Source organism: Caretta caretta, chromosome 14 (genome assembly GCF_965140235.1).
Source record: "Caretta caretta isolate rCarCar2 chromosome 14, rCarCar1.hap1, whole genome shotgun sequence".
NCBI classification, from domain to species: Eukaryota; Metazoa; Chordata; order Testudines; family Cheloniidae; genus Caretta; species Caretta caretta.
Window position 1 is genome coordinate 31,712,681 of NC_134219.1, and position 13,640 is coordinate 31,726,320.

Genomic DNA, 13,640 nt, shown 5'->3' on the forward strand with positions numbered 1-13,640 from the left:
AAGCTACTGGAGGCAATGACGTCTTGCTCTTTTTTGTTACTGTTCTGATAAATTGGTATTTTAAAATATCTGACCACTATCTGGCACATTTGACTGGTCAGTTAACCAATTTTTGTACCAGTCAAATGCCCAATTCTAGGTGCAACTCTTACCCTCCATGTGACTGTCTCATTCTCAGTGCTGGCGTCTGTAAGCTTTCATCAGCTGATCTGTGCCCCCCTGCTGGCCCCTCGTGCCTGGATGGCTGGATGGGATACCAAGGGAAATGCTACTATCCCTCAGAGAGGGAAGGGAGCTGGACTGACAGCCAGAGCCACTGCTCTGCACCGGGTGCCTCCCTGGCTGGGATCGACAGTGAACAGGAAATGGTGAGAGACTCTCGAATTGCCAGACAGTGGCCTTGGCTCAGCAGCGGCTGCTACAGTAGGACCTGGGCTCTGCCCCTGTGGGGTGAGGAGCAGCTCTGACCCCTCCCGTGCTGGGAGGCCGGAGTGAATGAACTTCCAGCGGCTGAACGCCAGCCCTGGCTGGGCCCAGGGCCCTACTGTCTGTGTGTGATCACGAGGATTGGCCATTCTCAGCTTCCCCCTCCCCAAATAGGGAGACAGCCCCTCTCTAGGGCAGGGCTGGGTCAGGCATCTACTGGCTGTGGGAGTGGGACTGAGAACCCAGCCAGTGCTCCTGTTTGGGGGAAGGGAAAGGAGCAGCCAGGTGAGGATGTGGGGGGTGGGGTGGGGGTGGGAACCTGTCACATTGACCCCTCCCACTTCAGTTTGACTCGCTCCCTCCTCCTACCCTGCTGTGGTGAGTGGGGGCTGCTCTGTGAGAAGAGACGTCTCTGCAGAGAGTTCAGACCCAGCAGCTGCCCCCAGCCCAGGGGGACTTGGGGTGTGGGTGACTGGGAGCACTGGGGCGGGGCTGCTGTGTGCGGTGGGAGGGTTAAGACTGCCCAGGTGGTCTTGTGGTTTGCAAGAGGGAGGGGAAAATCCCCCCCCCCCCGAAAATAAACTGAGCGCCCTTCAATATGCGACTGGGATTCTCTGCAGCACAGAGCCCTGGAGGGGCGGTGGGAGGAGCACGGGAGCTGGGGCTGATACCTGCTGTCCCTCGGCTTTCTTTAAGGCGTTCCTGCTGCGCCATAAGGGTGTCTATGACTGGATCGGCCTCTGGAGGGAGCCGGGTCAGCCCTGGACATGTGCCAATGGCACCAAATTCAACCACCTGTGAGTCTCTCTCGCCCCTCTGGACTAATCCCCTGGGCTGGGGATTCTGGTGCCTGAGCTGTTTGAGCTCAGGTAGATCCACCACTCAGTGCTGGTGAAACAACCAGACACGACCCTGGTCCGTTCGCGTCCTGCGTGTATCGGAGACCGATGGGAGCCGGCGTGTCCCTGAACTCTCGGCTCCTCCCCGCAGCACGGAGCTGGGCCGGAGACAGAGCCCGCCACAGCCAGAGGTGCCCTCGCAGCGCGCTGGGATTTCAGCTGGGACACTCGCTGTTCTCCCCCAGCCCTCTTCAGCAAGGTCCCTGGGGTGTCTGACCCCCCTGGGGAAAGGAGGCAGCAGGGAGCTCAGGTTAACAGTGGATGCTAGAGAGGGCAGCATGTCGAGCAGTGCATGGCAGGTGCAGGTCCCGCTGGGGATTTCAGCCGGCAGGTTTGAGTGACTTGGCTGGTGAGGCCTCTGAATCCGCAGCAAGGCACCGATGTTAAAGGAGCCTGCGGTTCACAGGTGCTGGACGCCTGGGGCTCCCACGGGAACGGGGTACAGTAGTGATGGCTGCCCAGCCAACACCCCGCGATGGGTTTCAGTGGGCTCCAAGTGTGATCACAAAACCTTGAGCCCGGAGCAGGGTTTGAACCCCGGAATTCAGCATTAGAAGCATGAGCCTCTTCCATAGGAGCGAAAGAATCCACTTCTTTAACTGAACCCCCCCCCACACACCCGATTGATAAAGCTCTTATGCAGGCCAGCCATTAGAGGGGGGTGGAGACCCCCCACTTCCCTGGTCTGGGTTACTTCAGTACTTTGAAAACTCAGGCTGTTATCCATATGAGAAAGAGGGCACACATATTCAACCATGAGGATGAATCACCAAAGGAACAAACTAGAAAGGGAAGTGGTGGGAATTCCCCACCTCTTGATGTCTTCTAATGAAAACTAGATGCCTTTCTGGAACGTTTGTAGTCAAAAACTAGCTCCTATGCTCTCCAGAAAGCATGTGATATGCAGGGGGTCAGATGACATGCTCTAATTGTCTCTTCTGACCATAAAGTCTGCTAATTGATGAAAAACTGAGCATAGCATGGGGAGAAGCCTCTGATGTTTTACTGCGTTCGGCTTGAGCCCACAATGAATGCTCATTGAGTGGGGTGATCCAGGGGAAGCAGGTCAAACATCCAATGTAGCTGGACAGGGGCAGGACATCAGCACTGCAGGGGAGGGGTGGGTGTGGCAGTGACATCACAAGGGCCTTTGGCAGGACCTCAGGCTATTGGACAAAGGTGGTGGGGAGGCGATGACCTCACAGAGAGATCTTGACATCAGCCAGGCAGGACAGGGGTGCAGGACAGGGGCAAGCTCGGAGATCCCTGTGGCTTTGCTTCAGCACGTCTCCTTCTCGAGGTCTCTCCTGGAGGACTGAGAGAGCATTCACTTGCACGTTCGTGAGCGCAAGGAGGACCCTCTTCGGAGTTTTCTCCTATTCTTTTAGTGGTTTTGCTAGAAAACAGACGTCCCTGTAGAGAAGGTAAGAGCCTCGGACAGGTTTGGAACCTGTCAGTCTGATCCATGAGGTGCCGGCTGATTTTTAGGAAAGGAAAACATTAGATTGTGGGGGCAGTATTTTATTTCCGACCTAGGACTTTGTCCCTTAGAATTACTGGGGACATTGGGGTTTCTCCTTTTTGTTTTCCCTTTTCCTCTGTCCCTCCTACCTTTCTCTTCTTGCTTCCTTTGTCCTTTTCCTCTGCTTTCCTCCCTCCACCAGGAGCTCTGTGGGTGGAGCGGGGGCCAGGGGGGTTGTGGGAGGCCCTCACAGAGAGGTGAGACTAGACTAGTGCTTCGAGAGTGATCCCCTCGGTGGTGACCAGGGCCATTCTTTGGGCTATTTGATGAGAGCCCTTAGCCTCCCACTCCTCAAAGTCTCAACCTTGATTGGCTGAGGAGGGGGCTATTGACAGGGAGGAAACTCTGGTCTTTGTTGTTCTCTTTTATGACCAAGCAAATAAGTCACAACCAGTTAGATGTTTGACCAATGTGGATGCTGCTCTCCATTCATTGTCTCGGAGCAGTTCATGATCCTCTCAAACATTCCAATTCTTCTGAAATAATTGCTGAATAATTACTAGGAACAATTGTTGGTCTGTAGCTCATTGAGAGCAACTTTGCTACTGACTGGCTGCATCAGCTAAGACAAGTCACTGCTCCTTTCTCAGCCTTCGTTTCTCCTTCTGTCAAGAACGAATAACAATCCTCTCCCACCTACCTCGCCATGGGTGGATGATGGGGATCCACTGAAGAGTGTCACTCGGAGCAGTGCCGACTAGGGGGTGTCCTATCACACTGAGCCAGAGCAGATTATGACCTAATATTCGATTTGATTTGTATTTTATTGTTTTGAAATTGTGAAGAGCAGCAACTACTTAGCTCAGACTGAAGCATCTCATCTAATTTTCTAGAGCACAGTGTCTTCCCTTTGTGTACGACGAGACAGTTTAATGCACTGTGACGGAGAGGAGATGCTCTTTTTTTGCAAACAAATATTTTTGCAAAGAATTTTCATCCTACTTTTTACGATTACAAGAAACAAAGTGGTTTTGTCTGAATGGATTTTCTGACAGAAAACGTTTTCCATGAAAACGTTCACACCTTATTTCCTGGGCTTTATCCCTGCCTCCGGGGGGTTGTTGTCTGTTAGTTAGAACAGGAGTCAGGACTGTTGTCTTCTCTTTCTGGCTCCGTCAACTGCTTTGCTGTGTGACACCTTAGGTAGGTCCAATGGGAACAGGGTCAATTCTCTAACTCCAGGCAGCAGGGAGCCTGGGTGAGATAAGGGATGTTAAGGCCGTCTGCGAAGGAGAAAGGGATGTTTCCAGGTGTTGAATGTCAAGACTTCTAAACTTTGCTAAAATGGCTCGTCTCGAGAAACAAGAACTAGTTGGGGCCAAACTTTAACCATTGTCTTTTTTAAAGCCCATTCAGGGATGTGAGTCCCAGAGAGCCATAGAGAGGGGGAGCAACTTGCCCAAAGTCCCACAGATCAATAGGCAGCAATGGAAGCAGGAGTGACCCTCCCTCTCAAAGTCAGGGGGACCAGCCATTAGGGCCTGGTTGCAATTGCCAGCTGTGGGAGGGAGTGTGCGGCAGTGGTTAGTGAAGGGGTCCATCCATGGCTCTGACACTCGGTGTGACCTTGAGCCAGTAGCTGAGGCCCGTTTGCCGAGAGTAGGGTTGGGGTCCCATCACTACAGCCCAGCGGGGTTGGGAGACTCCAGGAAGGTGTGTAAAGAGCTGGAATGTCAGGATCCTGGAGGTGCTGTCATCTCAGCACGAGGGCAGTGCTCTGCACCCTGCTGCTGCTGGCTGAGTTTCTCCGTCCCTTGGCAATAAGACAGATTCTTGTTTTCACAGCCAGTCGATCGCCCTCGTGTCATCACCCTGCCTGCTGGCTGGGCAGGGTAACTCCTGAGGTCACCACCCTCTCCAGCCTGCCTTGGGCTTGGAGAGTGAGGAGGAGGGCGAGGGACGGCTGCTCACCCTGAACATCCGCCATCCATCATACCATCACTGAGAGCAAGTGAGTGGCATTCGGGTTCCTCCGTGTCTTCCCCTGTCTGTCTGGGGAGAGGCAGAAACAGGGGGAGAGAATATCTCCAAAAGGGGATTTCATTTGCAAACAGCCCCCAAGAGCCCCTCACTCTTAGGCCAGGCAGAGGCTTCTCCAGAGCCATCTCCAGTGTGTTTGGAAAGGTTCCAGCAATGGGGCTCCCAGCCCTTCCCTTGTGGGACACTGTTCCCCAGGCTGAGAGTCTCTGAGCTGGGCCAGACCCTGTGAGCTGCTGAGCCTGGAAATCAATGGGGAATGAGGAGGGCCCTGGTCTTCCTGTGCCTAGGGTTTTTGTGACTTTGACGTGGGGAATGGTTTCCCAGGAGAAGTCCGGACTCCTGGCTTCTGTTCCTTCTCTAGCCTGGGCGGGAGAGTGGCCTGGGACGACAGGAGGGGGCTGCTTGTCCAGAGTAACCAATGGTCTTTGGGACTGACCCCATTGCTGGAAAAGGATGAGACTTCCTGGCTATTGCAGCAGCAGGGATTATGAGGGGGAACGTTGGGAGCAGATCATGCAATGAACTCCTGCCCGTGTGTGTAGATGGCACTCCCTGCACTCCTGTGGGGGCAGAGCGGGCGGCTGTGGTTGGAAGAGGGAGGAGGAGGGACAGAAAAGGCCCAGGAGTGAAAGGCTGCCTTGAGCCCAGACTCACCCCTGCTCCCCGCTCGGTTCCAGGATGGCCAGGCTCCTGCGGATGTTCAGGAGGAAGGCTCTGCAGGTGGCCCCAGAGCCTGAGGGAAGCAGCTGCCGTCTTCCCAAGGGGCAGAGCAAGCCCTGCGTCCCCGCTGGCGGGGAAGCAGCTCCCGTCCAGGCCAGACGGCGGAAGTGCCCGGCCTTCTGGAAAAGGAACCCGGCTCCCGGCGCAGGCGCCGAGCTGGGAGCGGCCCCGACCAGGCCCCAGTGGAGCTGGCCCAGGCTGCGGTTTGGCAGACAGGACCCAGCCCAGGAGGGGCGCCGGGCAGGGTGGCTCTGGGGCTTGTTGTGTGGGCAGCAGCGGCCCCAGGAGCCCAGTCCTCGTTCCCATCAGGAGGCATCGCCCTGCCCGCTCACTGAGGACCTTCCAGCCCCCGCCGGCCAGGAGGGGGAAGGTCCCTGTCCCAGCACCGGCAGCTCAGCCTGGGACAGCGGCAGCACCTGGGCCTCTGGCAGCAGCCAGGCCGACGGGCGCCACTGCTTTGTTCCAGGTGAGGAGCCAGGCTGGGCTCCGGGAGGGCTGAGGACGGGATGTGAACACCCTGGGCCCAGACGCAGTCCCAGGGATACGGGGGGGGGGGGGTCCCCAGCCCAGGTGTCTGGCCTGAGTCGCACGAACCCCACGGACAAGAGCAGCCGTCACACAGCTGCCCCTTCCGCACGGGGACCTGGGGGTGGGGGCATGAAGAGCTGCTGCCAGTTGGTCCTTGCTGCTCCGGGCGGGGGGAACAGGCACCTCCCCTGGAGTCCTGGGCAGGGGAGGGGGGCTCTGCTCTGGGCTTCGGCAGCTGTTGGGGGCTGAAGGCATCCCTGAGAGGGAGGTTTGGGGCCCCATCTGCCCTGGGGGCCTGAGGTGGGAAGTAGGGTCTTGAATCCTGCTCTGCCCACCACGCCCCTGTCCTTCCCTCCCTGGTGCAGGGACCCCCCTGGATTCGGAGCAGGAGGAAGGGGTTCACATGGCCAAAGATGAAGCTTCTCTCAAGGTCATCCGAGAGCAGCTCCAGTGCAGAGATAAGGTACAAATGTTCCCCACCTGGGCTGGAACCAAGATTGCCCTGTCCCTTCCCAGCATCCCCACCCCCTGCCGAGGGTCTTGTCCCTCCTGATCCACCACCCCTAATGGGGCCCTTTTACATCCATGATGTGGGACCCCCAGATGGGGGTCTTTGTCCCACAACAGCCGAGGTCGTCTCCCCCAACAGGCACTGTCCCAGTTCCTGATCCTGCTTGCGTAGGAGTGGTGGGGGATTTGGACAATCGGCGGGTCCCCACAATCTCCCATTGAGGCCTGAGCCCTGGAGCTGGTTTGGGTGGGGAAGGAAGGTCCCTCGCTAACAGGTTCTCTCTCGCTATACCCCACTCCTGGTGGGTCCAGGATGAGGGGCAGCAGCTCCTGTTCCTTCAGGCCATCTACCCCGCATGTCTGGCTGCACGGGAGAGAGGGGAGGACACGCTGGAGCCACGCTGCTCCAAGGCGGCTGTGGTGAAGAGGATCGTGGTGAGTGAGACACGCCATACGGCAGCTGGCGAGAGGAGAGAGACATGGGATTGGCAAGGGTATGGCCAGGCTAATGGGTGGGGGCTGGGTACTGTTGGAGGGGGCAGCAGAGGGCAGGGATTGCTGGGGCTGAAGACTTGGGAGAAGAGAAGGGAGAAATTCTGAGATTGGTGGGTAGTGGGCAGGGGGGGAATTGTGGGGCTGGAGGGCAGCTGAGAGTGGGGGACAAGGAATCACATGGTCCCAGATCGGTCATCGGGATGGGGCTAAATGGGGGAAGTTTTGACAAGGAGGAAGAGAGAAGGGGATTGGGAGTGAGCTGGGCAGGAATCCGGGAAGGGGAACAAGTCGGATGGGCAGGAAGGAATCGGAGGAGCGGGAGGTTGTGGGGGATCCTGCTGGCCATGTGGGGCACTGGCTGTGTCATCTCCTCACTGGGAGGTGTCAGTCGGGCCTGAATCTTACACGCTCCTTTGTCTCCTTTGCGTCTTACAGGAGCTCATCGAGGAGCTTCCCGATGACTCGTCACCCAGCGCCGTCCTCGCCCACTCCCTGGCTGCAGTGGGCAACCTCTGGTACCGAGACAGCCCCACCCCCCACCCCGCCGGCTCCCCTCACCCCAGTGCTGCTCAGGCCCAAGGCTGGGAGTCACCGTCACTGTCCCTCCCAGGTCACCTCCCAAGAGTGGCGCCTCTGGCCGAGATGGTGGGGTGGGAAGGTTCACTCTCTCCTGGCAGGGCTCTTCTTTTCACTTCCATAACATGACAGGGGCCTTGGGGAGGGGCTCACTCCCGGGCTCAGATACAGAAGGGGCAGCAGGCTCCAGAGAACAGGAGCTATTCCTGTCCTCCCACTGTCTGTCTGTGACACCTTGGCCTTGTCATTCCCTAGCTAAGTGCCTCAGTTTCCATTCTCGCCAGCCTGTACCTCTATCCCTGTGGGTTGGTGTCCGTGTTGGCGACAGTCCCACCCCCGTACTGCACAGTCTAATACCAGCTCCTCTCTCTTGCCAGCACCATGAAACCTGCCCTGGAGCCAGCCCTAGAGACCCACCTCTTGCGAGCTGCCCTTCACTCCGTCTTCACCCTGGGCACGGAGAAGGACGCCACCGGCATCCAGGTACCTCCTCGTCCTCCATCCTTTTACTTTTCCAGAGTGGTCCTTGGCCCCTGCTCCCTTGATTCGCTAGAGCTCCAGATTTAGGGGTGGGGTAACAGAGTTGGAACAAGCTGCAGGGTTGGATTCTTCCCTTCAGCAGGGAAGAGATTACCCCTCCCTGGGGGATTTCTTTCTTTCTTTCTTTCTTTCTTTCTTTCTTTCTTTCTTTCTTTCTTTCTTTCTTTCTTTCTTTCATAAGCCATGTTTTATCCAGAAGCCCAGCTTCCATCCATAGCAACTTGGCTGTTTCATACTCTTCTGCCTACAAGGTCCTCTGCAGAGACCTGCTAAGCTCATGGATCAAAGGTTCAGGGGTCATCAATTCTTGCCAATTGCCTGCCGTGGGATGTGAAGGAGAGAGGCCAGGATATGTGTTTGGAGTCTCCCCAGTGCTTCCCAGAGACCCCTCTTCCCATCCTGTGGCAGGTGTAGGCCCAGGTTCCCTAACTCTGACCCATGCTTTGCAGGCTCTGCACAAACTCATCCCAGAGGTCCTGGATGCCATGCTGGGGAACCTGCTGGCAGAGTCCCCAGACACAGACAGGCTCCACTTCATCTTGGAGGTGAGCCCCATTTCACCTGAACTCTTTGGGGGACTGGTAAGGAGAGACTGGAAGATCCATTTTCTACTGTGTCCTCCTAGCTGGGTCCCCAGTGGGCCGTCCTTGGTTGGGGAGGTCAGTGCAATGCAGTGTCAGGTCCTTCCTTCTTGAGGGACAGAGGAAAGAGCTGGGATTTCAAGCCAGAGCTCTGCCTTGTTCTGCTGAGCACTAACCACAGGGCTCCTGGCTGTCTTGGGGAGTGAGAGTCTGAAAACCCACCCTTCCCCCACCCCTCCAACACACACACCCCATGAGATTCAGGAGATGGTTCTCAGAGAAGAGGCACACGCTCCTTCCTAGAGAAACAGGAGGAGCCCAGGGAATCAGCCCTTCCCTCTGATCTGCTCTGAAATTCCTGGGGGGATTGTGTTCTCAGTCACTCCCTCCATCCCCCCAAGGATTTTCGTAGCAGGGAAGGGCCGAGGGTTCAGTCTCCTTTCTGGTGAACTGTTCAGGAATCAGGAGTTCTGGGAGGAGGGGACCAGCCCCGACCCTGAACATTGTCCCAATCTAGAGAGACACTGACAAGTTGTGACCTGCAGGGTACAAGCTGCGTCCTGGGGGTAAGAATCCCCTTCTAAAGCTCTGCCACCAAGGCCTCAGATATTCCCCCCTGGGCCTGGGGGCGTGGGGGGCTCATTTGCAAAGCAGGTGCACCTGGCCACTGAGTCTGACCTGCCTCCTTTCCCCACAGGATATCAACTTGTGGGTCGTGTCCAGGGTGTCGCAGGAGCGAGCCAGGGCCATCAGGAGCAGCACAGCCCTGCTGAGATACACAGTCTCCCTCCCTGAGTTTGACGTAAGTGACCTCCGACCCCAGCTTGCTGGCTCCAGGCGGAGGCGGGCTGGCTCCAGCGGGCTGCAGGATCTGCTGCTGCCGGGGCTGTGGCTTAGGAGGGTTCTTCATGGGGAGGCAGAGGCAGAGTCAGAGCAGGGACTGAGCTAGGCTTGAGTCAAGTTCTTCTTGTCCCGGTTCAGTGTTGTCCCTGGGCCTTTAAGGAGCCCATGCTCCACCCCTGCTCGGCATCCCAAAGCAGCTCCGTGCTCCCTTGGCAGCAGAGCAAATGAAGGGTCGATCTCAAGCTCCTCTCCCCCAGCATCTCCTGCAGAGGAGCTAAGGGGAAGGAGCCCTCTGGCCCAGGGGAGCTGACAGGAAAATGCTGATGGAGTCCCCTCTCCTCTCCCTTCCATTAGATCTCAGCTGAGTTTCCTCGGATGGGTCACCATGTGGCCCAGCTGGCTCTATTTGTCAGCGATCCAGACAAGGACATCAGCCGGCAGGCCAGGGAGGGGACTTACCGGCTCTACCAACTGCTGCTCCAACAGAGGGGTAAGGAACCCAGCTGGGGCACGGAACCCAAAAGGGGACTAAGAGTGACCACAGGTGGATAATGGGACCCCAGACCATTTCTCTCAGACTGACCCCAGCTGGAGGACAAGTCTCTCTCTGCCTCTGTTCTTCTCCACTCCACTGTGGAGCCACCAATGGGATTGGAAGGACACAGAAACTGCAACCAGAATGAGGAGAAAAGTCTCTCTCTCTCTCTCTCTTCCAGGCCTGACCATACATGACGCGGAAGATCTCTGGTGCTATGACTGGCACCAGGACAGAAGGCTCTTGGGCTACAAGAATACAGCCAGAGTGGGGGAGGTAAGGGCACTGTGCCAGGGCATGACACAGCTCAGGGAGTGTAGCTGGCTGGGTTCCCTGCAGTGGATGCCTCCTGGAGACAGGAAAAGAGCCCACTCATTATTTCCAGTTCAGAGTTCCTCATCCAGCAACCAGTGGGACAGGCTGGTGCTAAAGGTCCCACATTGGAACCTCGCTAGTTGCCGTGATTTGAGTGTCTTACATGGCTGCATTGCTCCGTGGCATAAGGAGGATCCCCGGGTGGGTGAGTTTATATAGGATTATGGCTCTGGGTGTCTCTCTGCTCCTTGTCCCCCTGGCTGATCCCCAAGTGTCTGAGAGGAGAGCCCTGAGTCAGTCAGTCACGATTGCTTGATCAGACCCTTGTTTAATTCCCTGCACCCTGTAGAAGCAGAGAAAGGAGGTGGGCTTTGCCCAATTCCATTGGCGGTCAGGAAGCAGAATGCCCCAACCTGGGAACTGGGTAGGGGACATAGTGAGCTCCAGAGCCAATGTGGACCACATGCACCCCCCTCATGTCTCCAGCCCTGGCCAGGGAATGACAGAGTATCTGGACCTCAGCCACTGTTCCAAAGAAGCACATTGTCACTGACCCAAGTTGCGGCTATTTGCTGCACAAGTAGAAAATCAAAGACACCCCCCCGCCCCCGTCTCACAACTGTGGTGAGAATATCCAAACCTTCCAACACACCATAACACAGTGCCCCCATCCTGGAGTCAAAGGTGAAATGGGTGATTGCCACAACATCACAGAGGAGGCCCTGGAGCGGCTCCTGGATCGACAAGGGCATCGACAGAACGCTGCTCCACAGACGCCCCGTGAGAGAGACTGTGTGAGCTTGTCCCGCCTCCCACAAACTGAATTGCTGCAGCGGAAGAAAAGTCTCCGAGGAGCATCTGGGATGGGGACTGGGCCATAAGTCTCCTTGTCCTTGTGAGGCTGCAGGTTGGATTCCCCTTGAAGAAACCAAGGAGATGCAGAGGCCATTCCCAGCAATGAGAGAAATCACTAAGCTGGGGTGAAGAGACCTTTGGTCTGTCAGCTCCAACCCCCTCGCCCCCCACAACACACACACACACTCCTCTAGCCGCTGAGGTGCAGGAGATCTCTCTGCTGGAAGCAACACAGGGTCCCCTGTCATCTCGGTGCCCTGCACAGCAGAGTGGGCCTGCTCACACACATTAGAGATCCATTTCCAGCCCATCCTGGCCCCTGCCAGAAATTGCCCTCCCGAAAGAGCCACTGGAGGCTTTGGTCCCTCAGCATCTGCGACCTTTTAATAAAGGGGCTTCCCTGAGCCCTGGGACCCTGAAAGCCTCCTGGGGAATGAACTGCCTTGACCACAGCAGCTCTCTTCCCCGCCCTTTGGGGCACTAGACGCCATTGTACCGCCAGGACTTGGAGGCTGGCTCTGGCCAATCTGCTCGAGCCTCGTATCCTCTTGGTTTTAGGTCTTTGGAAAATTCTTCTCCATCAGTCAGAAAAGATCCTTCCTTCAGACAGCAGTGCTGGCCGTCCACGACCCCATGCTACGTGTCAGCCAGGCTGGGCTGGTGCTCGTCTACTCCCTCCTGGGGGAAGCCCAGCAACTGATGGGGGTCACGGTAAGCAGCTGCAATCGACTCAAGAGCTTGGGGTGGGGGCCACGGCCTCATTCCCATCCTATCGCCATTCGCTGGCCTGGTGGCAAGGAGCCTAGTGGGGACTTCTGGACTTCATGGACTTCTCTTCTTAGGATGTGGTGCTCTGCTATCACTCCTGGAAAGGACAGGAGAGTCCCCTAAGAGCCCTCTGGGAACCTTTCCTGCCCCACAGAGTTGCCCCCATTTCCCCATAGCCTAGTGTCCATGTCACCTGAGCCACCATCGAGAGTTGCTCCCTTCCCCGGCAGCCTGGGAGGCCAAGGACTGACTGGTGATGGCGACTGAGCAGGAAGGGCTGAGGCACATGGGCGTGGGAAGCTGGTCTTGCTGCTGGTCGGGCTGGACCCGCTCTCGAGAGATTGGGAGGATTCAGTCAGCAGGGGCTGCTGACCTGCCTCGTTCACCAGGGCTGCCATCCTGTGGCTTCAGCTTTTGTCACTGGGGTGACTTGGGGAAAGGTCTCAAGCTCTCCCCATCCCACTTCACTGCTGCCAGAATCCCTCCCGCCCCCCGCCACCCTTCTAGAGCCCCCTCTCTGCCCTACCTGGGTGGGGATGGAGGTGGGGGTGGAGGAGAGGGTTCTCCGAACTTGAGCGGTGTCCCCAGGTGGGTTGGAGGTGGAACAGCTGTCAGGGGCACTGGTGGGGAGGTGGCAGGAGCTCACACGACAAGGAGGGGGGTTGGCACTGGAGGTCACTAGAGAGGACAGCAAGCCTCCATCCTGGGGGTCGGGAGGGTGAATCCACCACTCAGACATGAGCAGCTGCTGGGTGGAAATGATGGTGCTAATTCCAGGTGCCCTTCATCCTCCCTGATTCCTGGGCAGTGTCTCAGTCTCTGACATGTTCTCGTTCTCCTGCAGCACGAGGATGTCACAGCCAAGGTCATGGGCCAGCTTCACGTCATCAGGCACTTGCACCAGATGCCCGAGGCGCTGCAAGGGCTGTGGCTCGTCTGATGCTCTTAAAGGTTCCCCTCCCTGTTCAGCAAGTCCCGCTCCCTGCTGCAGGTACTGCTCTGTCTCACTGTAAATGGGGGGCTAGTGGAAGCGGAAATGGAGGCCCCGGCACTCACAGAAATTCTCTGCCCTCTCTGTGGAGCTGTGTCCTTCCCGCGGCCCCCCAGATACCTTCATCTGGGGCAGGAGCTCTTTCCCTCCCACCCATACCCCTCCCCTCTTTCCTTGATCTCACCCCCATCCCATTCCCCGTGCTCCCAGGCAGAGATCTTCCTGCCCCATATGGCGCAGAAGGACCTTTGGGTCAGGGCTACAGACTGTCTGCCCAACTGAAGCTCAGGAAGCTCCACATTTGAGGAGGTGAGGATGGGACAGAGGCTCAGGGCTAGCTTCATCTCCTGCCCTTTATTCTTCTTTGGGCTCTCAGAGTCTGACATGAAGAGGAGCCTCCTCCCCCCATGTCTTCTCGGCCCTGGGGTGTGTGACAGCCTCCCAGATGGCTGCAGTCAGAAGCTGAACTACCTCAGGGAGCAGTGGGGGCAGGTCCCTTGTCCGAGGAAACCAAGCAGTGGTAGTTCTCAAAGAGGCTGAGAGGGAAGACCCCGTT

The 13,640-nt window shown here is 57.2% G+C and overlaps 1 long non-coding RNA gene across 1 annotated transcript; it reads left to right on the plus strand.

Annotated features, from left to right (window-relative positions):
• Nucleotides 1-200: 200 nt before the first annotated feature.
• Nucleotides 201-4,793, plus strand: LOC142069234 (uncharacterized). Its single transcript, XR_012665033.1, has 3 exons — nt 201-368; nt 1,123-1,223; nt 4,633-4,793. It is a non-coding gene; the product is annotated as an uncharacterized LOC142069234 (long non-coding RNA).
• The last annotated feature ends 8,847 nt before the right edge of the window (nt 4,794-13,640 follow it).